General features: G+C 36.1%; 1 protein-coding gene and 1 long non-coding RNA gene across 5 annotated transcripts in view; one reads left to right on the top strand and one right to left on the bottom strand.

Annotated features, from left to right (window-relative positions):
- The window catches only part of Spryd7 (SPRY domain containing 7), a 173,073-nt gene that overhangs the window by 15,987 nt on the left and 134,377 nt on the right, over positions 1 to 22,709 (top strand). The gene's annotated exons all lie outside the window — the stretch shown is intronic.
- Positions 1,419 to 22,567, bottom strand: LOC141411465 (uncharacterized). Of its 3 annotated transcripts, XR_012436236.1 has the most exons (5): positions 22,232 to 22,567; positions 21,637 to 21,904; positions 11,906 to 12,024; positions 11,474 to 11,541; positions 1,424 to 2,188 (listed from the first exon to the last, which is right to left on the bottom strand). It is a non-coding gene; the product is annotated as an uncharacterized lncRNA (long non-coding RNA). The 3 variants fall into 3 exon arrangements; XR_012436235.1 differs by having other exon boundaries at positions 1,419 to 2,188; positions 20,875 to 22,567; XR_012436234.1 differs by having other exon boundaries at positions 1,421 to 2,188; positions 21,637 to 22,567.

Here is a 22,709-nt window from a genome sequence, read left to right as displayed (position 1 = left end):
TGCCTCACGAAATCCATTTACACAATTATAATGTAAATGGTGCCACTGGAGTTGTACATTATGAGCACATTACATGTGCTTTATGTTAATTAGGATAGGCCAATTGCCATCACAAATCAACTAAAAAATGTATAATGCCTTAAATTTGTTTCTTCCTAAAGTAAACAAGTAGTTCAGTACCTAGTTTCCAAGGTCTTCCTGTACTTGGGCTTTTAATACCTAACTTCCAAAGATTTCCTTGGGGGTCTTCTCTGTTTAATTCTATGGGAATGTTTTTTAGGGGAGGGGGCTCAAAGTAGTGGACATCACTTCCATTCTCATTCCATTGGCTATGATGAAAGGAAGGCTAGGAAATGAAGTTCATCTGTATGGTCAAGAAGTGAGAACATGGATTTTCGTGTCTAGTTGGCAGTTATTACTTATTTGGGTGCCTCACCACCACCACACACAAAAGTGGTCACCAAAACATAAATCCTCAATTATTCAGTTTTTAATAAAAGTACTACATGGTTGTACTTCTAAAATCATAAACAGGAAGTATGCCAGATAAATGCTGGTAAAACTAAGAATTCTATAGTTTGAGGTTTATCTTCCCCCGTATTTTCATGTTAATAATCTGCTTTAATATGTACTTTAAAAGGCTGCATGAAGACAAAAAATATTGTTTAATTGGTTTTCTTTGGCAATCTAATACTTTAGGGCAGTGGGGAAACCTATGAAACCACCTAAATATTATACTTTTATGGAGGAAGAGGAAGTGACTGAGAAACTGCTGTTAATTTGGCATCACTAAGAACTGTATGTGTAGATTGCCCAAATTTATTGTTGCCAGAAGACAGTATAGATGGAGAAAGAGGCCAGAGAGTGAATGACTCCTAATTTAATATTTAAAAACCTTTTATAGAAAACAGTTACACTTTGTACAGTCTTATTCCGATACCTCAGCAATTCTTTCAGTGTGTTCCACTACATCAATTCCCTCATGAGACCGCTAAGGAATAGCTTAAGTACTGCAAAGATCCAGGATAATCTCTGCTGCTTCTCTGTGAAGAAGCAAGGAGGAATCTTTTTAATTATTCATATTTTATACATAACACCATTCTCATAGAAATTTCTGTGAAAATGCTAGGATTTGACTAGTCTAGAATTTTTATATTACTTTATGTCTGGGAAAACATTCACAACATACAGATGCTTTGTAATTTTAACATGTTTTCTCTTTAGGGAACTTATCTGTTTTTAAAAAGAATCTAAAGGGACAATTTATTCAAAATCACACATTATATGAGTGAAATAGCCAAGTATCTAAGTTCTCTTTTAAGACCATACTGACCCAGAGAATGTCTTCATAGACAAGGCAGCAGTCTACCTGTCTATTGTCTGTTTTCTGAAGTACATGAAGCACTACAGCACATACACTATATACAATATGTGGGCATTATCTTTTAATTGAAAACTAAATATATATAGGATACAGATGTAGGTGGAAAGGAACATAAATAAGAGTATGTTAATGAAGTGCAAGCTACAAATAATTGCTAAGGGATGTGGAAAATGAAGTGATTAAAAATGATAGCACTTTATTGGTACAAATCTTATATAGATTGTTTTAAAAATAGAAGTAGACTTGGACTGCCAGAGAAAACAGATAATCATTTATTTTTTCATCAGAGATTTATTGAGTGCTTAGTGTATGTTTGAGCCACTAGAGATACAGTAATGAACAAAAGTACTATGGAGCAGGAACAGGCAGGTCATCTCCCCCACACAGTGCTTCATAGGAAAAATGAGAGAATAGAGAGACACGAAATAGAACTAATATTGGAAAGAAACATTCTGGAAAGATGTTTGGTGTGAATGAAACTTCTTATGTCACTACAGACAGAACAGAATGCTTTCCTTCTCTTGGTGGCCTCTCCTAGCCTCCATAGGGAACTTTATAATTACCAATATAATACAAATAAATACTGCACGTATAAAGGCACCCTGATGAGGTGTGTGGAGAGTAAAAAGGGAAAGAGGTGAACACAAGCTTCAATCTTCCATCTCCTTTTATCTTCCCAGTGGCTGGTAGCAATACAGTATATTATCATCCATCTTAACGACAATCTCCCATGCTGTATTTGTCTATATATTATGACTCAGTTTGTGAAGATTCTGCTGTTCTCCTTTCCTCCATTCAGAATCACTGAAAGAAAAGGATATTATGTTTAAATTCAGTTTTTCTAGTCAAGCCGTTTTTCCTTATTTGCCCAGCAACACTCCCCTAAAGAGTATTTGATGAAAAGTATTTTGTTTGTATAGGCTAGTAGGAAAAGGGTATGGGATGGCAGGGGCTAGGAAGAAAATCAAGAAGCTATATAGCACTAACTAGACATTTAAGGGCTGAGATTAACAGGAAGTTTTATAGATGAAAACAGACATAACTGAAGTATATTATAGTACTTAACTATAAGAAGTAACAAGTTTAACAACAGTTTACCTATGGGAAGGAAATGAATAAAGATTGTAAACATAAGTGTTCAAGAACTTGTCACTGATAGCCAAAAAAATTTGGAAGAAACATCTTGACAGGAAAAAAGAACTTAATGTCAGGTCTAAGTGGGACATCACTAGGAGTTACAGACCCAGGCTTTCTTGATAAGCTATCAGGCCTATTGATAAACATGTAGAAGTTCTACAAATGAATTGAAAGCCTAGTGACTAATGAGGGAATGGAATGAAGATCAAATGGCTTATGTATGAATTTTGATTACAAGGTGTCAATTTCTGGCAATAAATTATATACATACCATATAATTCCACACATAAAACTCTAAAACATGGGGCTGGGGAATGTAGCTTAATGGTTAAGTTTGCCTAACATGCATGAGGTCCTGAATTCAATCCAGAGTGCTGAAAAAAAAATCTAAAACATGAAAACTGTAGTGACAAGGGGAAAGACGGGAAAGGGGGAGAGGAGGGAAGATTATAAAGAGACAGATAATTCTTAGGGTATGATGGATTTCATCAGTTTTACTATTTCATCCTTTCCTAGATGAAGGTGTTTTATTTCCTTTTATGGTGATTGCACCAATTAGAACCTGTTATATTGAATAACAGGGCTGACAGCAAGACATTACTTTGTATTGCTCCTGATCTGCAAGAAAGCATGGAGTCTTTTCTGGCATAAAGTTAGTTGTCGGCCTTTTGTTCTGGTTTATTTTTTTGAGGGTTTGACTCAGGCCCTTACTCTTGCTAGGCAGGTACTGCACCACTTGAGCTATGTTCCCAGCATCTAGGCTTTTTGTAGTTCTCCAGTATGAGAAAATATAGTTCTGTTAGTCAGCATTCCATCACTGTGACAAAACACCTGAGAAAATTAACCTAAAGGAGGAAATGACTTATTTTGTCTCCTGGTTCATGGTTAACTTGGCCCTATTACTATGGGCCTGTGGCAGCACAGAACATCATGGCAAGAATATGGTAGAGAAGGCCTGTTCAGCTCAGAGTAGCCAGGAAGTGAAGAGAAAGACAGAACCGGGAGAGGATCCCAATAGCCCCTTCACAGGCATGCATGCAATCACCTCACTTCTTTCAACTAGGCCTCACCACCTCCCATTAGTGCCACAGTCTAGAGACTAAGCCCCCAATTATTGGGCCGTTGGGAGACACACTTGATCCAAAGTGTAATACCTATTCCTAGTTTGCTGAGTTTTGTTGCAGTTTTGCATGTAAATGTATTGAGATAATCAGATTTGATATTTAGTTTAATATAGTAAATTCTTTAAAGCCAATCATGTATTCCTGGGATAAACATCAGCCACTATGTTTTATATTGATGTGTTGTTTTATATTGATGTGTTTGATTTGATAACATCTTCTTTAGAATTATTACATCTGTAGTTATAAAGGAAATTGGCCTATAGCTTCCTTTTTTTTTTTTTTTTTTTTTTGTGGGACTGGGGTTTGAACTCATGGCTTCACACTTGCAAGGCAGGCACTCTACTACTTGAGCCAAGCCTCCAGTCCCAAGCTTTCTTTTCTTTTAAGATCTTTATATGGTTTGAGTATCAGGGTAATGATGGCCTCAAAGAATAAGCTGGAAAGTGGTCCCTCCTCTTCAGTTTTCTGGAAGAATTTGTGTATAATTGGCACATTTTTCCCCCTCTAAATGTTTAGAAGAATCCACAAGTGTCTTCTTTGTTCTTTGTGGGAATTTTTTTTGGCGGTACTGGGGTTTGAATTCAGGGCTTCACACTTGCTAGGCAGGCACTCTACCACTTGAGCCATTCTGCCACCTTTCTGAGACTGTTTTTATCTACCACTTCAATTTTTTTTTTTGAAAAACAGTTACATAGTTATTCAGATTATTTCCTCTCTAGTGAGCTTTGGAATTTGTATCTTCATGGAGTATGATCATTTCATCTAAGTTGCTGAATTTGCCTAAAATTTTCATAATATTCCCTTAAATATCTATTCCTGATGTTGGTAATATATGTATCTCTTTCTTTTTTCCCCAGATCAAGTTTGGCTAAAGGCTTCCCAATTTTACTGATTTCAAAGAACCAGGTTTTTTGTTTCACTGGTATTTTCAGTTTTTCTGATTTCTATATCATTCCTCTCTTTGCTACTTGTTCTTTGTGTTTAACTTGCTTTTTCTAGTTTCTTACCATAGAAGCAGAGGTCATTTTCTAACATAGGTAGTTTTATTTCTAAATTTCCCCCATACACAGTGCTGCTTTAGTAGAATGCCACAAAATTTGATGTTTATTTTGTTTTTATTTTCCTTCAGTTCAAAATGCTTTCTAATTTCACTTTAGGTTCTTTTTTAATCAGCGGATTATTTAGAAACATGTTATTAAGGGTGGGGGAGGAGGGTAGAGAAGCATGTTATTTTGTTTCCAAATATTTGGGGATTTTCCAGATAGCTTTGTTATTGATTTCTAATTTAATTCCATTGTAGTTGTATAAGATACTTTGCATTACTTGAATTCTTTAAATTTTATTAAGACATGTTTTATGGCTTAGAACAGAAGCTGGCAAACCTTTTCTTTAAAAGTTTGTTGATAAATATTTTAAGTTTTGTGAGCCACATACAGACTCTGTCACATATTTTTGTTTTAAAGAAATATTTGAAAATATGAAAACCATTCTTAGTTCATTAGCTATACAAAAAGAGACTAGATTGACCCTGGGGCCATAGTTTGCTCACTTATGGCCAAGAACATGGTCTATTTGAGTATCTGAGTATATGTTCCACATATACTCCTTGAACAGTACGTGTACTCTACCATTGTTTGTGGTTCCAGAAAAGTCAGGTAATTATTGGTTAATAGTGTTCTTTGAGTTCACCTTCGTAAGTTTCCACTTGTTCTAGCAATTACTGAAAGAGGGGTATCAAAATCTCTGTCTATAACTGTAGATTTCTCTATTTCTCCTTGCAGTTCTATCAATTTTTGTTTTACATATTTAAAAGCTCTATTATTTGGGGTAGCAAATGTTACTCTTAATATTTTTCTTTATATATAAAGTGTGCTCCTATTGACAGTATATAACTGTGTTCTTTTTTAAATTTAATATCACAGTCTTTGCCTTTTAATTGGATGTTTTAAATATTTACATTTAATATAATTATTGATACAATTGAATATGTCTTTTTTTCAGAACTGGCTTTTGAAGGCAAAGCCTCACACTTGCTAGGCAGGTACTCTACTATTTGAATCACACTCCCAGACTTTTGCTTATGTTATTTTCTATGTAGGGTCTAACATTTTTGCCCAGAACCAGCTTCAGACCACAATTCTCCTACCTGTGACCTCACATGTAGTTGGCATGACAGGCATATGCCACCATACCCAACTTCTGAGATGGGGTCTTGCTACCTTTTTGTACAGGGTAGCCTCAAGCCTGGATCTGCCTGATTGCTGCCCCCTCTGTAGCTGGGATTACAGGCATGAGCCACTGTGCCCAGTCCTAAATCTATCTTCTTGCTATTTATTATTTGTTCTCTTTTTATGCTTTCTTTTGTGTTGAGTAACTGTTTATGATTCTATATTATCTCCTTTGTTCACACATTAGCTATAACTGTTTTGTTATTCTGCTGTGCACTTTAGGGTTTATAAGTATACTATATACACATGGTAGTTAACCTTCCACTTCTCCCTACCCCCCACTGTTAAGATATTGTCAAAATTTTATTTATGCATGTTGTGAACCCCACAACACATTGTTACTTATTTAATTTTGAGACAAGGTCTTGCTACATTGCCTGGGCTGGCCACAAACTCCTAGGCTCAAGTGACCCTCCTGTCTCAGCCTCCTAAGTATATGGACGTACAGGTAGGTACCATGCCACTATATATGACCATTGTTATTTTTGTTTAAACAATTAATTACTTTAACAAAGCATTAAAGAGTAAGAAATAATTTTATATACTTACCAATGTGGTTGCCATTTAGAGTGCCTTTTTTAATGCTGTGCTGGGACTTGAACCTAGGGCCTTGTGCATTCTAGGAAAGTGCTCTATCATTAAGCTATACCCAAGCTCCAGTGCTTTTTATTCCTTTGTGTGGATCTGCATAGTTCCATCTAGTATCATTTTCTTTCTAACTAAAGGACTAACATTTCTTACAGTGTGGCCTGATGATGAAGCATTATTTCAGATTTTATATATCTGAAAACATCTTCATTTTGTCAGTTTCTGAATAGTTTGCTGAATATAGCATCCTATGTTAACAGTTTTTCTTTCTTTCAGTACTTTAAGCATGTTCTACTGTTTTTTCATTTGTTATGTTTCTAATGAGAAATCTGCTATACTCCTTATTTTTGTTCCTCTATAACATGTATTTCCTCTGGCTGCTTTCAAGGTTTTTCTCTATCACTGGCGTCGATCAATCTGATTATATGTGCTTTGGTATAGTTTTTTATTGTTACTGAGCTTCTTAGATCTGTGGAGTAATCATTCTCAGCAAATTTGAAAATTTTGGCCATTAGTTTTTCAAATATCTTTTCTATCACCATTTCTCCTCTCTTGTGGTGACTCCAATTGTATCTACGAGGCCTCTGGAATTTGTACCACAGCTCACTAATTCTCTTGCAATTTTTTAAATCCTTTCTTTTTTTCTTTCTTTCACTTTGAAGTTTCTTTTGCTGTGTATGTAAGTTCACTAGTCTTTTCTTCTGCCAAGAATCCCATTTAGTTGAATTTTTTCACCTCAGATATTATAATTTTCATCCTTAGAATTGCAACTTAGGTTTTAAAAAATTGTCTTATATGTCTCCACTTTTCAAATACATAGAATATTGTTATGTTAATGTTTAATGCTCTTGTCTGTTACTTGTAATGTGTCAGTTTAAGGTCACTTTCATTTGATCAATTATTCTCATCACTATGGATCATTTTTCCAGCTTCTTTATGTACCTGGTAACCTTTAAGTGAATGTGAGGCATTGTGAATTTTGTCTTGTGGTTTGCTGGATATTCTTTTATTCCTATAAATATTTCTGAGTTTTGTTCTAGGGTGCAGTTAAGTTAGAGAATTTTGATCTTGTGGGGACCGAATTACGAGACGCCTATGAGAATTTGAGATAAGCACAGCTATACCCAATAATCTGCAGGCTGAGTTGGCATGGCCCCAGCTCTAGAAGGGGGTGAGGGCAAAGTGCAGCACAGCTCCTTTTCCTAAGATGTTTACGTTTAGAGCATAGCAATTGCAGGTTCCTCCTGTTCCCAATAACTACAATGTCACACCCCCCCCAAAGAACTGTTGCTCCACATCCTTGTTTGCCTCTGTATATAAGCTTGCTAGAGGTTGATGGGGCTGTTGTATGTCTCCATCTGAGTGCACAGCCCAATTGACCCCAACCTTCTGCACCGAGAACTCTAGATATAGGCTTTAAAAAAGCTATGCTAAAGAAAACATGGGACAGTTTGAGTCTAAGGACCGAGACTTTAAGAGTTATGCTAATGGAGTTTTTAGACAAGGCTGTTGCATGTCTCCATCTAAGTACCCAGACCACCGGACTCCAGCTTTGTGCATGTTTGTCTTCTGTCTTTTGTCCTTTCTTAAATCTCCTGTCACTCCCAGTTAGGTTCGTAGGACAAACTCGCGCAGGTCATGAGATGATACTTTGAGACTTAAGCTTTTGATTTGTGAAGAACTGCTCAATCTACAGTTCATTATTCAGAGAAAAATAACACAATGGCCAAATAACATCCCACATGGCAGTCTTTTAAGGTTAGGCCTTAGATATACAAAAGGCTTTCAAATGACCTTGACAATACATTTAATTGCCTTTCTGATGAAAAATGTAATTTCACAAGAAATATTCATATCCATTAAAAACTATACAGCATTCTGAAAGAAAGAGAGACATCGAGGACAATGAGCATCCCAGAAATTCTTTTTGAGTTTTGGTTAAGAATTGATGTATAAGCTGGGTACTGGTGGCTCATGCCTATAATCCTAGCTACTTGGGAAGCTGATATCAGAAGGATCACAGTTCGAGGCCAACCCAGGCAAATAGTTTGCAAGGCCCCCATCTCCAAAATAACCAGAAGAAATGGACTGGAGATATAGCTCAAGAAGTACAGCACCTGCTTTGCAAGTGGGAAGCCCTGAGTTGAAATCCCAGTCCCATCAATAAATAAAAAAATAAGAGGAAGAAGAATTGGTCTATAACATATCAATGCATTTAATTCTGAAGATAGTGGTTAAAAACATGGACATAACAGACATATACATCAGATTCTTCCACACATTATAACTCAATCTGTCTGTGCCTTAGTTTATTCACCTGTGCAATATGATGTTCTTTTAAAAAGTAATCTAGAAGAGAGAAAACTGTTAATTCCACCAAGTTAAAATGTACAGAAAAAAAGTAATTTAATATTCCCTGGTAACAAAGTGAATTATACTTCTAAATTGGATATTCTCCCCTTTCCTTGTCTCCTGCACAATTTTCAAGTGATTTAAAAATCAACTAAAATATTCACAATTTAAAAATGCATCCCCCAGTGAGACTGCATGAATTAAACCCTACATGTTAATCTATGATCCTTGCCTAATGCCTTAAAATAAAGCTATTGCTTGCCTTACCGGTTTATTAACACTTAATTCTAGAGCTCCATAATTTTTCTATTAAGGATAATGCCATCCCAGAAAGATTCCAGTGCTAAAGTGAAATTCCATGTAACTCTTTTACATATAGACATCATACCACTGAATAGGAATAATCCAACATGAATTAATGCTTAAAACCCAAAACTGATACTTAAGTCTGTTATTCTTGAGAAAATCTCACTAGAAAAAATCAGGTCAAATCTTTTCCTTTCATGAAGTTATTAGCTTCATGGCCCTGACCTTTTCAAGATAGTACAGGGGCAGGTACAGTGGCTCACACCTGTAATTCAAGCCACTCAGGAGGCAAAAATCAGAAATATTGAGGTTAGAGGCCAGCCCAGGCAAAAAAGTTTTTGATAAGCTATTTCAACAAAAAGCTGAATATGGTGACTTGTGCCTGTCATCCAGCTACTCAGGAGGATAACTAGGAGAATCATAATCCTGCCAAGAGAAAAATTTGAGACCACACCTGAAAAATAACCAAAAGCAAAAAGGGCTTAAAAAAGAGGCATGGCTCAAGTGGTAGAGCTCCTGCATAGCAAGTGCAAGGCCTGAGTTCCAACCTCAGGACAGGGGGAGAGAGAGGGAGGAAAGGAAGGAGAGGGAGGGAGGGAGGGAAAGAGAAAAAGAAAGGTGTCGGGGAGAAAGGACAGAAATGATAGGAAACTCTTATAACCATGTTAAAGAGGAGTGATCTTTGTTCTGCCTAATAACTGGAACTGGAAACTTACCTTTATAGAATAAAATAGGGTGACTTGCATAACCTAAAATTGTTTAGAAATAATAAAACTCGGATAATACTACCAGATAGGAATTCTTAGGAATAAGGAATCAGAAGCCTCTGCTAACTGATTTTCTTCTACTACCAATGAATGCTTCATTTAAGAAGTACTTGCTTATTTTTATTCTAGCCATCTCATTTTCCAGCAGTCTCTTTCATGCCTCCTATCTATTTCTTTCTAAAATTATACTTTGTACCTTATATGCTAAGCTTGAGAGACAAAAAAATTCTAATAGTCTGTTTCTTGGAGAGTACTAAAATAATATTTTTGTTTGCTTTTATTGTGGTAAGATTATTTAGCATAAGATCTACCCTCTTAAAATAGATTTTTAAGTGTACTAAAATATTAGCCAAATAATTCAAAAACTGGCATGCTTATGAGTTACCAAAAAAAAAAAAAAAAGACAAGAAGGAAGAAGACAGACATCTGAAATGAAGGAGACAGAGACAGTAGAAAAAGAAATTGATTATTCTTAGGGTGATATAAAGTGATTTTTATGAGACCAGAAAGGAGAAAGCTCTGTCTCTTGCTATACTGGATATAAGTCTTTTCTTTGGGGGTTTAACTAGAAACACTCTCAACTAGAAGTTAAGAAAACCAAATGTTAGTTCCAGTGTTTCCAGTATTCATCAGTATGGTATCCAGTCTCCTAAAACTGGAGTCAAACATGAAGATTAAAATAATTACATTCCAGTTTCCAAACCTCAGAAATCATAATACATAGATAACTAAAAAATTAGTACTATTTGGAAATATGGGCTATGGCTGTACCCAGAACATTAAGTCATTTACTTTTTGTGTACAATAAGACTGTGTTATTGATGGAGTGTGAGATAATTCAGAAGAATACTTTTGAACATTTACTCTATGACTTTTCACAGTTTCTGTGACATTTATGTTCCCTGCCATACACTACTATAAAAAGCCTTAGCTAAACTGTAAAGGGAGCTGAAAAGGAAGGCAAGGTATACCTTATTGTGCCTACAGGATTAAAAGCCACTGAATAAACATGGGATTTCTTTATAAATTTCAACTTTACTCTGAGACTTTGAAAAAATGTATAATCATTATATTTAAACTAAGTATAGGAACAGTATGACATATAATGCAACATTAATATTAAACTTTAAACAAAACATGAACCTAAAGAAAATTCTAGCTTGGGAACAGGCTTTTAAAAGGCAATTGTTCATTCCCTCTGCTAGTAATTATACTTTTGTGACGAAGTTTTCTGGCAGTGACCTTGATGACTATTTAGGATTAGCAGATGTCGATGATGGTCATACACATTGTGAATGTGCTTCATATCACTGAACTGTACATTTAAAAATAGTTAAAATGATAAATTCTGTTATGAGTAGTATTTTATCATAATTTAAAAATTGGGGGGAACCCTCTACTAAAATTGAATGTTATCAACATATATAGATTATCCTGAGAGGTTTTTTAATTTGATTTCAATATGTACTTCCTAACTAACCACTGTTTCCTGTTGCATACCTCATCCCTTACTGTGCTTATGAAAAGTGAACTTGATTCAAAGGTTTTTAAGCACCATCATGAAAGGTGCTTGTGAAGAAGACTTACCTGTCTTCACTTCTGTGGCTGTCAGTATCTATCAGTAGTTGTTGTTACACTAAGTTTCTGATTCCAATCTGTGATGGAATACAAATACACTTAAGCAAAAAAGGGTGTTAAAAAAAATAGTCCTAAAATAAAGATGAGTAAGTTCTCTATGAAGACCCTGCCAGAAAATTTACTTCTAAGACATCTTAAGGAAATTAGGCAAGTATTTAGCTATTAGATTGGTTCTTTGTTTTAAATAAGGTTTTTTTGTTTCTTTGTTTTGCAGTACTGGGGTTTGAACTCAGGGCCTTACACTTGGTAGGCAGGCACTCTACCACTTGAGTCATGCCCCAGTGCTAGGTTATTCCTTTTGCAAGTAGAGAAAACTTGGTCAGGATCACTACAAATGCCCTAAAATGACTAGAGTAAATGCATACTTAGGGCCACACTTACAGTAACATAGAGTGCCTTGGGTGAATCGGGATCTTTGCCTCTCCAAGTCTTTCCTACTTTGTTCTCTGATGCCCAAAAGATAGACTCTTCTATTCCACAAGATACCAACTGCAATTTTTCTGAAGAAAAGAAACAAATTATAGTATTCAATAATGTTAAATGGATGAAATTCAATAATGCTAATATAAAAAGACAAATATAGAGCTTTCATTGGTCAGCTGCGAAAGGAAATGGGGAAAGAAGTATATTGTTAAAGGGCCTTCAGAAACAATGCCTCCCAATCATTCCTGATTGTTTTCTCAGTTTCCTTTAATGTACATGTATCAATAATTAAGAGGGAAATGTTCAACAGCAAGTTCTGAGGGCAAATAAAACTATCAATAATATGTTTTTTATATCACGTGTACAGGATTAAACTTTGGGAATTTCAACTTTATAGAAAAGGGAAACTCTTGGGGATATACCCAAAAGACTGTGACACAGGTTACTCCAGAGGCACCTGCACACCCATGTTTATTACGGCACTATTCACAATAGCCAAGTTATGGAAACAGCCAAGATGCCCCACCACTGACAAATGGATTAAGAAAATGTGGTATCTATACACAATGGAATTTTATGCAGCCATGAAGAAGAACAAAATGTTATCATTCGCTGGTAAATGGATGGAATTGGAGAACATCATTCTGAGTGAGGTTAGCCTGGCCCAAAAGACCGAAAATCGTATGTTCTCCCTCATATGTGGACATTAGATCAAGGGCAAACACAACAATGAGATTGGACTTTGAGCACATGATAAAAGCTTTAGCACACAAGGGAGGGGTGAGGATAGGTAAGACACCTAAAAAACTAGCTAGCATTTGTTGCCCTTAACGCAGAGAAACTAAAGCAGATACCTTAAAGCAACTGAGGCGAATAGGAAAAGGGGACCAGGAACTAGAGAAAAGGTTAGATCAAAAAGAATTAACCTAGAAGGTAACACCCACGCACAGGAAATCAATGTGAGTCAATGCCCTGTATAGCTATCCTTATCTCAACCAGCAAAACCCTTTGTTCCTTCCTATTATGGCTTATACTCTCTCTACAACAAAATTAGAAATAAGGGCAAAATAGTTTCTGCTGGGTATTGAGGGGGCGGGGGGGAGAGGGAGGGGGGAAGTGGGTGGCAAGGGAGGGGGTGGGGGCAGGGGGGAGAAATGACCCAAGCCTTGTATGCACATATGAATAATAAAATAATAAAAAAAGGGAAGGAAAAATGAGCATGTTTAAAAGTAGAGGGGGAATTGTTAGATTTAGTCACAAGCTATAAGAATTTCTTTTCAGGCAAAGGCTTCATATCTACTATACTATATTCATATTCATAGTCTTGCAGTTTATTAAAAGTATTAACAGTTAAGCCATGTCAGCTTTGGGTTGTTGTGCCAACAGCATAAACATTTGATTTAAAAAAAGTTTGCCCTTATTTTTAAAACATCTTCCAACGAGGGAGGAAAGATCATCGATTAAATATATATTTTTCCTCATTAGGAGGCAAAACGAATTTAATCTCTTTCATATCAAACCCATCTTAATTCTTGAAAATTAGGTATACAGTCTATATCTACTGTCCCAAATTCCATGGGGCAAAAGTTAATAGTATCTGGGTCATCGAGTAAATTAAATGTTAACAGCAAAATTAAAGGACTAAATTAAAAACATAGGGCCTAATCCTATGATTTAAAAAAAGTAAGAAAAAAGTATTCCCACAAGAGCTGTAAATTGCTCACCTATTTAAAGTAAATTACTTCTTCACAGCTGCCTTAAAAGGTTAATTTATTTTAAACATGTAAGCATTTCTTAGCCAACAGAGCATGTGATGTATTTTATTCTCCTTATTTCCCCACAGATTTGTTTTATAAGAAATAAACTTCATATTTTAAGAATAGAAATGTAGCATAAGGCTCAACTGTCTTGGAGAACTGATCAAATATCCTCAGTCATATCTCCTACAGACCAGGGACCCTCAATTTTACTACTGTTCACTAAAAATAAATTTAAAAAATGAATGTTAACAGACTTCTAATTCATTATCCTCCTCAACTTCCAGGACAAGTTTCATCCCAAGTCACTAAAGCCTAAGTCATCAAGTGTGACTTAAGTTTTTTACTCAGCATAAAGTTTAATTCTGTCCATTTGATAAGTTGTCAAGAACAGGACCATTTCTATTATTTATCCTTGTATCTAAATTTGCTTCCCAAACACAAAAATTTTAAAAGGTAGGACAAAAAATGAATGCAAACTGTTGGTGTATATCAGAATATTATACATATGATATACCACTCTTGGTGTCACCTTTTGAGAGAAACCCCTTTAAACTGAAGCATCCTAACCAGAAAAAGGAAGACAAGATGGTGAAGGGCTTAAACCACTAAAGAAACATTAAAGAAGCCACTAAAGGATATTTGGGGGGAGGGAGGGGATTCAGTTGTCATAATGACTGAAAATAACATTGGTCATATTCAAAGGAAGAGGGAAAATAATTTGTTCTTAGTAGCTTCAGAGGGCATCTGACAATGGGTGACAGTAAGAGGCATATTTTAGCACTTAAGATTCTATGACTCAAAAGCACTCTAATATTTCATCTAAGGTCAGCATTTTTTCACAAAAACTTTAGAAAATAGATAACAGAAACAGATGAGTTTATACCTTTTCTGGTATCCTTATTAGTGGAAGGTAAAAAAGTTCACACTTCCTTAATAAACCTTATTAATTGTACATGAATTTTAGTTCAGTCCCATGATTTGTGGTCAAGAACACAGAGCACAGAAACAAGTCATATAGGAAAAAACAAACAAACCTTAAACAATACCATACTCTTAACAGAATCAGGGTTGAAAATGCTGTAGCTATACTTCTAGATATTGGGGCTCTAAACCATGTAAAGTAAATTTTCCAAAACTGAAGTTCTTTTCCTGATGCATATGTAAATTCTCCCCCATGTAACTAATATTGATATCCTTAAAAAAAATCACATAAGACAAAAAGTTTCTTATTCATAAAACATTTATGGATAATAAAGTATTTGTACTGACCTTTCATTGAATGAATCTATAAAATAACATAAATCTATGTATTTAAACATTATATTCTCTTCAGTTGATAATTAAAGGTTAAGTAACCTTTACGTACTATATTTCCTACTGTTGCAAAATTACCATAAATAGATTGCTATAAATTTAGTAAAACAACAGAAATTTATTATCTTACACTTTTGAAGATCAGATATCCAAAATGAGTCTCAGTAGAGCTAAAATGAAGATGAGGCAGAACTGTGATCCTTTCTGGAGGCTCTAGGAAATTGTTGCCTTCCTTTTTTCAGCTGTTAGAGCTCAGGAGCTATCCTTGACTCTTGCATCTCTTCCATCTTCAGAGCTAGCAATGGAGTCTTTCTTACATCTCATCACTGTCACTGATTCTTTTGCTTCTTTCTACCACACTTAAAAGACCTTGTAATTAAATGGGTCTACTTAGACAATCCAGGATTGTTTTAGATCACCTAAGTAGCAGCCTTAATTTCTGTCCTCAATTTGAATTCCCCTTTTCCATGTAAATACAACACATTCACAGGTTCTAGAGATTAGGCCACAGACAGACATCATTGGACATCTTTGGTCGGCCATCATTTTGCCTACCATATGTATGATTAATTTTGTCTTTAGTTTTCTTCAGGACCTCCACGGACCATCATCCTTATTTTCTTTTTTTGAGGGGGGAGGGTTCTGTGAGGGTACCATTTGATTATAGAAAAGATTACCATGTGGGTCATTTAAAATTTTTCAAAATTATGAACTAGCTGGACATGGTGGCTTACATCTGTAATCCCAGTTACTCAGGAAGCTGTGTTTAGGAGGATCAGAGTTCAAGGCCAGCAGGGCAAAAAGTTAGCTAGACCCCCATCCCAACAAAAACACTGGATGTGATAGTACCTGTCCTGTAATCCCAGCTCTAAGAAAAATCTAAGCAGGATGATGGTGGTCCAGGTCAGCCCAAGCAAACAAGAGGAGATCCTATCTCAAAAAATGTACAAAGTAAAAAGAGTTGTCGAGTATCTGCCTAGCAAGTTTGAGGCCCTGAGTTCAAAACTCCAGTACCACCACCACCAAAAAAAAAAAAATTAACTCTGTCCATAACTTTTAAATTCAACTTACAAATCTGGTTCTTTCTTATAAACTTTAACAGCAATCACTTTCAAGAAGACTTTTTTTTAATGCATTTTGAGTTTTATAAATTCTATTTCCTTAAGTACTTTATGTTTGATTAATAAACAGAACCTTAGAGTACTTCAACTCTATAAATCTAATAAGTTAGCTGGGTATGGTGCCCTGTAGCTGTAAGCCCAGCATTCAGAAGGCTGAGGCAGAATGATCCCAGGTTCCAGGCAAGTATGGGGCTACATAGGAAAACACTGTCCAAAAAAAAAAAAAAACCACAGAATCTTAAATTCTTTTAAATGTCCAGATACTCTTGAAAAATAGTAAGATTTTCTACTTTTTAAGCTGTGACAGGTCAAGTTTTCTTAAAAATTATAATAAATTAAAATACACATAACATTCCTAAGCCTAATATTAAAAAGGTAAGAATATAGATTTGCTTTACTAAATAATTTTTATATTTAATTTTATGTGTTCCCCAGCAAGATACAACTGCCACTCTAGACAGAGCCTGCTAAATGAGGTGATCTTACAGACATATTTCCCATATTCAAATTATAGAAGTCTAATTTTTCCATTTACCACCAAGGTTGTAGCTAACTTTCATGACTACTTAATTGATTTTGTACATCTTTGAATACTTTAAGATCATCCAAATGGACTCTCCATGTCTTCTAGTTTTATGGCTATGGTCACAACACTAATGTCACAAAAGCAAATGGCATCTAATTATTTCTGGGACAAAAGATTCAAATCCTTTAAAAATAGTTATTAAGAATTATGTTGGGATGGTGGAGTGGCTCAAGTGATAGAGCACCTACCTAGCAAGTGTAAGGCCTTGAGTTCAAACCTCAGTGCTGCTAAAAGAAAAAAAAAGATTATGTTGCCCATTAGTCTGATAAACACCCTCTAGCCTCTTACCAATACGTGTCTTCAATTACTAATTTTTAAAAGCAATTCGATAACAATGATTTGAGATGTGAAAACTTATCTCTTTACATTCATTTTGAGACTGCACATTTTTAAACATTTACTATTTGTGGGTTTTAATTTTTCTTTTGTTAACTGTATACTCAGGTATTCTTTTTTCTTACAGACTTATCTCTTTATAAATTGAAGATATTAACCCTTTACCTGCCTTATATGTTGGAAATATCTTCAGTTCACCATGGGTAATTACTACTTACATGAATTTTTTCCTGTGTATAGGTTTTTAATTTTAATTTTTTGGCAGCACTGGGGTTTGAACTCAGGACCTGGTACTTGCTAGGCAGGTGCTCTATCACTTGAGCCACACCCCTAGACTTTTTTTGCTTTAGTTATTTTTCAGATAGGGTCTGGAGTTTCTTCCCAGTGCCAGCCTTAGATCGTGATCCTCCTACTTATGTCTCCCAGTAGTTGAGATTATAGACATACCACTTCTGGAAATTTTTCTAATCAATAAGAAACTAAGTTAGAAAAGGAGTATGCTTTAAAAATGCTCACTTCAAAATTAGTTATAGAAAAATTGGAAACAACCTAAATGTCCAGGAATAGAAGAATGGTAGAATCTGCTAAATAATATGTAACAGAGCAAATGTGAAAATTACACAGTACTCATATGTTTGTGACATGTTAAATGAAAAAAAAAAAAGAAAACTATGTGGTTGGGTGTAGTGGTGCATGCCCATAAATCCCAGATACTCAAGAGGCACAGGCAAGAAGATCATAGTCAGCCCAGGCAAAGTTAGCAAGACACTATCTCAAAAACAAAGTAAAAACAAAAGGACTCGGGTTTTTGATAAAGTGGTAGAGATGCTTGTCTAGCAAATGTGAGGTTCTGAGTTCAATCCCAGTTACTAAAAATACAACAACAAAAAACTATGTTACACTGTGATCCTATATAATTATATAGACTTTGACTTAAAAGGACCATGAAAGCAGACACTGGTGGCTCACGTCTGTAATCCTAGCTACTCAGGAGGCAGAGATCAGGAGGATCAAGGTTCAAAGCCAGCCTGGGCAAATAGTTCACAAGACCCTATCTCGAAAAAACTCATCACAAAGATAAGGCTGGTGGAGTGGCTCAAGGTGAAGGCCCCAAGTTCAAACCCTAGTACCACACACACACACAAAAGGACCATGAAAACTGTATGAGTTGTTTATGTGGATTGTGGTTTCATTTCCTTTACTCAGAACTTTATAAATGTTGTTATAATATCTTCTCAACTGTATTTAAAATTAAATGCATGCCATTAACAGATTACATATTTGTGGTATGTATATTTGTATGTATACATACATGTATGTATTTCTCAGCTCTGTTTCCTGAAAAGTCCAAGAAGCAAAGACAACCCAGTATCAATTAGCATATTCGTCTTGGTCTCTAATATCATTTCCTGCTGACAGAAAACAGGATTCCTTAGAAAAAAGGCTTATTCCAGAACCTAGGCAGTATAAGTATAAGATAAACATGGAACATCTAGAAAGTAAGGAAGTGCTCTAAAAAAATGGTGTAGATATGTCACAAAGCCACAGGAGAAATGGTTTCTACTAGCTATACCTAAGACAATTTGAATATCAAAATAATTAAATATATAGTTAAATATTTAGAGATGAAAGACTATGATTCACATAACTCAAGTAGTTAGCCCTCAAATGTTTCAGGAAAAAATTCCACAAAACAAAAAACAAAAGGGCTGGGGTTGTAGATCAAGCCATAGAGCGCTTCCTAACTAGCGTCAGGCCCCAGTTCAATCTCAAGTACCACCAAAAAAAAAAAAAAAAAAAAAGCTAAATATAAAGGGAAATTTTGATGAGAACAAATTGCTTATCTATTGCTAATAGAAAAAAGAAACATTAACTACACAGTGGAAAATTCAGGCCACATATTGGCCAGGTGATAAGATCAGATAATCAGTGAGAGGGAACTAAATATCATATGCTTCTAGATGTAACCATCTAAGAAGCAATCACCTGTGCAACAGTCCAGATGAGAATGCATAATCGCAATCAAACCATGAGAAAACATCAGACAAACACAAGATAAAGAACATTCTATTAAAAAGGAAAGGCGGGAGGAGGGAGCAGCTGTATTCTTCAGATATGTGACGGTCATAAATGACAAAGTAAAGGAAGCTAAAGAGACATGATGGCTAAGTGCAGTACCTGACCAAAGACTAGATCCCATAAGGGAGGGGGAAATGCAATAAAGGATCAACCTACAAAATTGTAATATGGATGGTAAAGTATTATTTCAATGTAAATTCATAAAGTTGACAGGAAATATACTCTCAGGCATTTAGGGGAGAAGGGCTAGGATCTGTGTAGCTTTACTGAAAATGGTTCAGGAAAAAATGCATAAAATTACACATGTGTACATATATGTACACAGAACAGAACTCATCAGGCACATGAGCAAGCAAATGAAATGTTCTTTGAATTACTTTTTTGTAGCTTTCTGTAAATTTTTATCTCCAATTTAAAAGATTTAAAAAGAAATCAGTCCACCTCAAAAAAATACCACCAAATAAAAGGAAGTTGAAAGCCCTGCTAAACAGGGTTGTTAACTAGTGTATAATGTTGTTTTCAAATTACTGTTTGGAATGTTTTCTTCTTTGAGTCTCTATTCTTTCTTGAAAGATGAACAGATCTGCAACTTTAAGTTTTATCTAAATAAGTTAATATGTTGAAGCCAACATTCTGTGAGTTGCAGCTTACTCATTAGAAATAGCAGGAGGGAAAATAAGCACTGAAATTACAAGAACTGTTTTCCACACACCCATATGGTGAATGCATTCCAGGTTGCAAAAGTAAAACCCCAGATTTTAAATTATGATTTCAGTCTACTCTTATGATAAGAGTATGCAGATGTAAACTAGGTGGGTGGAAAGGAGTAAGAAAGGGATGATTAACTGTTTACTGAAGAAAACTGAAAACGTATGTCCTAATTGAGTGCCTAAACATTCTAATTCTTTCTTCTCATAAAGTATATCACTTTTTTGAGTATTAAAGTTCTGGGTGATATTTTTACTAATTTTTTATCCATGAGTTGAATAGTCATGTAAAAGCACTTTTTTTAAAACACAGGAATTTGCACCCCCTTGTGGTGAAACATAAAATTCTTGGTTTTCAAAAGATCATTTTTTTTCCCCCAATTGGACTTTTTATTCAAGCACAGAATTATGTTACTTGATTTTATTTTCTCGCATTTTAGTGAATCAAGAGGCTTCAATGAAGGACTTTTGGTTTATTAAATAAGATTTTAAACAAAATGAGATTTAAATCTTAAACTTCCACATAAATTTTACTCAGAACAAAATGGAGGTAATTGCACACACCTAATAAGTTAACAAATATTTGATCAGAAAATACATGTATGTACTTAGCACCTACTGACACACAGTGGGTATGCAAGAATGTTATTAATATATCACTTTAGAATTTTCTTGACAGGCTATATGTAAAAGGGGACAACATCAAAAATTCTACAGTGAGAACACCAGGTTGTGTTATTTACCTGTTTGTGAGGTTTAGTACAATCTTGCAAGCAAATTCCCCAAATATACCACTTATCTAGACTTGCCCTAGTGGATTCTCCCCAGAGATAACTTATACTTTTTAAACTACAAATAATATACGATTATCTCTGGATGTTAAAAATGTGGACGGTTTTTACCTTATATATTTTGTAGTGGCCTGGAGTGTTTTAAGTTTAATAATAAGAGAAAGCGATAAAACCATTCCATTCCCACACATTACTCTTATAAAATAGTAAAATGAATTAACATCCTTACTCACCTGACAAGAGTAGTTCTCAGATTGAGTTATCATCTTAAGGGGCTCTCGAACAAGAGTGCTAACCCTTAATGGCACCTGAAAACTTTACCCATTAAAGATACTATTTAAAAAGACTGGAATTAATGATTGGCTTGCAATAGCTAACATTTACCAGTAAGCCAAACATTGTTGAAAGGCCTTTAACATATTAGCTCATTCACATCATTGTAACTACCCAATGGGGTACTAATATTGCTTCTTTAAAAAGGTCATATAAAGTAACTCACCTAAAGTCACACAACTAATAAGCAGCAGAGCTGGGATTCAAACCTAGGCAGTTTGAGTCCACCTCTACACAGTACAAAGTGTGCCACAAAGATGCAAGAGGGACACACTACTCAGTCATGTTATTTTACCTCAAATTGCTAAAGTTCATTTCTTTTCCAGTTGTACCTCAATAATGCAAACCATGCTACCCTTCTCCCATTTCCTTCTTAGTACTTCAGGCATTTTAATATCCATTGCCCTGTGTAACACCCACAATCATAATTTAGATCTTTTTATACTCAAAAGTTATGGTATATCACAATTTGTTTTGTAATAAAAACTGCCATATATAGCCTAGTGCAGGGAGGATAAATTTCCCAAGCAAATAAATGATTAAAAGGGTTTTTTAAAAGGTAAGTGTTACAATACCGACAAGTTTATCATTTATTGTCCTATCATAGCGCCCAAATTTTGAGGGTGGACACGGGTTTGCCTAGGTCTTGTGCTTCCACTTACCACGTTGTGAGATTGGGCCAGGGTTCTTAGTCCGGGCATCAGTGTTGTCAACTGTAAAGATGAAGATAATGCTACTTCATAGAGCTGTCGTGGGCGATAAGCACGCATAGTTCAGAACGCGTTTGGTCGGCATGGTGCCCAGGACACAGTCGATACGTGACGGCTGCTGCCACTGTTCTAATACTTCGCACAACGGAAACCCATCTTTGCTGGATTCTGTATTTTACGCCCTTAAAAACAAAGTCACTCGAGTGATACCCATTCCCATCTGCAAAACGAGCACAAAGTTTAGACAAGACGGTTAGAGAAACTCGATTTCTGAGCGCGCCTTCACTACTGGCAGCCTGGGCTCCAGCAAAGTTAAGCGATGATTAACTCTGGGCGCGTGACACGTCCTGGAGGACAGAGGGGCAGCCGCGCCGCGGGGGCGCCCGGCTCTCGCGTAACTGCGTGGCCAAGAGCGGTCCCGGCTCGGAATCTGACAGGTGTGGGCTCATCCACGTGTTTACTATCTGTGCCGCCGCAGGCAAATTACTTAAACGTCTCTGCGCACTAGTTTCTTGGTTTTCGAGCCGAGAATCATAATCGTTCCTACCTCGTTTGTTCCGAGCTTAACTGCCATAGCTCCTGTAAAGCGGCGTGCGGCAAGGGCTTTGCACACCGGTGGGCTGTTTTAAGTTCATATGCATCCATACACATGGTCCCGGAGGCACAATCCACTGGCTGGAGTTTTAATATGACTTTTTTTAGCCTACGCTGGGCCCTAATTTGTTTATCTCGAACGGTAGACTAAAGGCTTGTCGCCTGACAGGTATCTGTGAAACCTCAGGCACGCTGTGTAAGGTCAGTGCACCTCCACCGCGGTACAAAAGCTGCACGCACGCGCAAGAACAGGGCAAGAGGACTGCGACGGAGGAAACAGGGAGAGCAGCGAACAACTATGGCTCTGCGCATGTACAAGGCGCGGGCCTGGCAGGGGGGTGGGGCGGGAGGGGTGGAGTAGGAATTTGCGCGTGCGCAGAAGTGTCGGGAAAGCGGAGAAGGGAGGTTAAAGGCGGTATTGACAGCTGCGG

The sequence above is a fragment of the Castor canadensis genome, chromosome 10, assembly GCF_047511655.1.
Source record: "Castor canadensis chromosome 10, mCasCan1.hap1v2, whole genome shotgun sequence".
NCBI lineage: Eukaryota > Metazoa > Chordata > Mammalia > Rodentia > Castoridae > Castor > Castor canadensis.
This window is presented reverse-complemented; position numbering and strand designations above follow the sequence as displayed.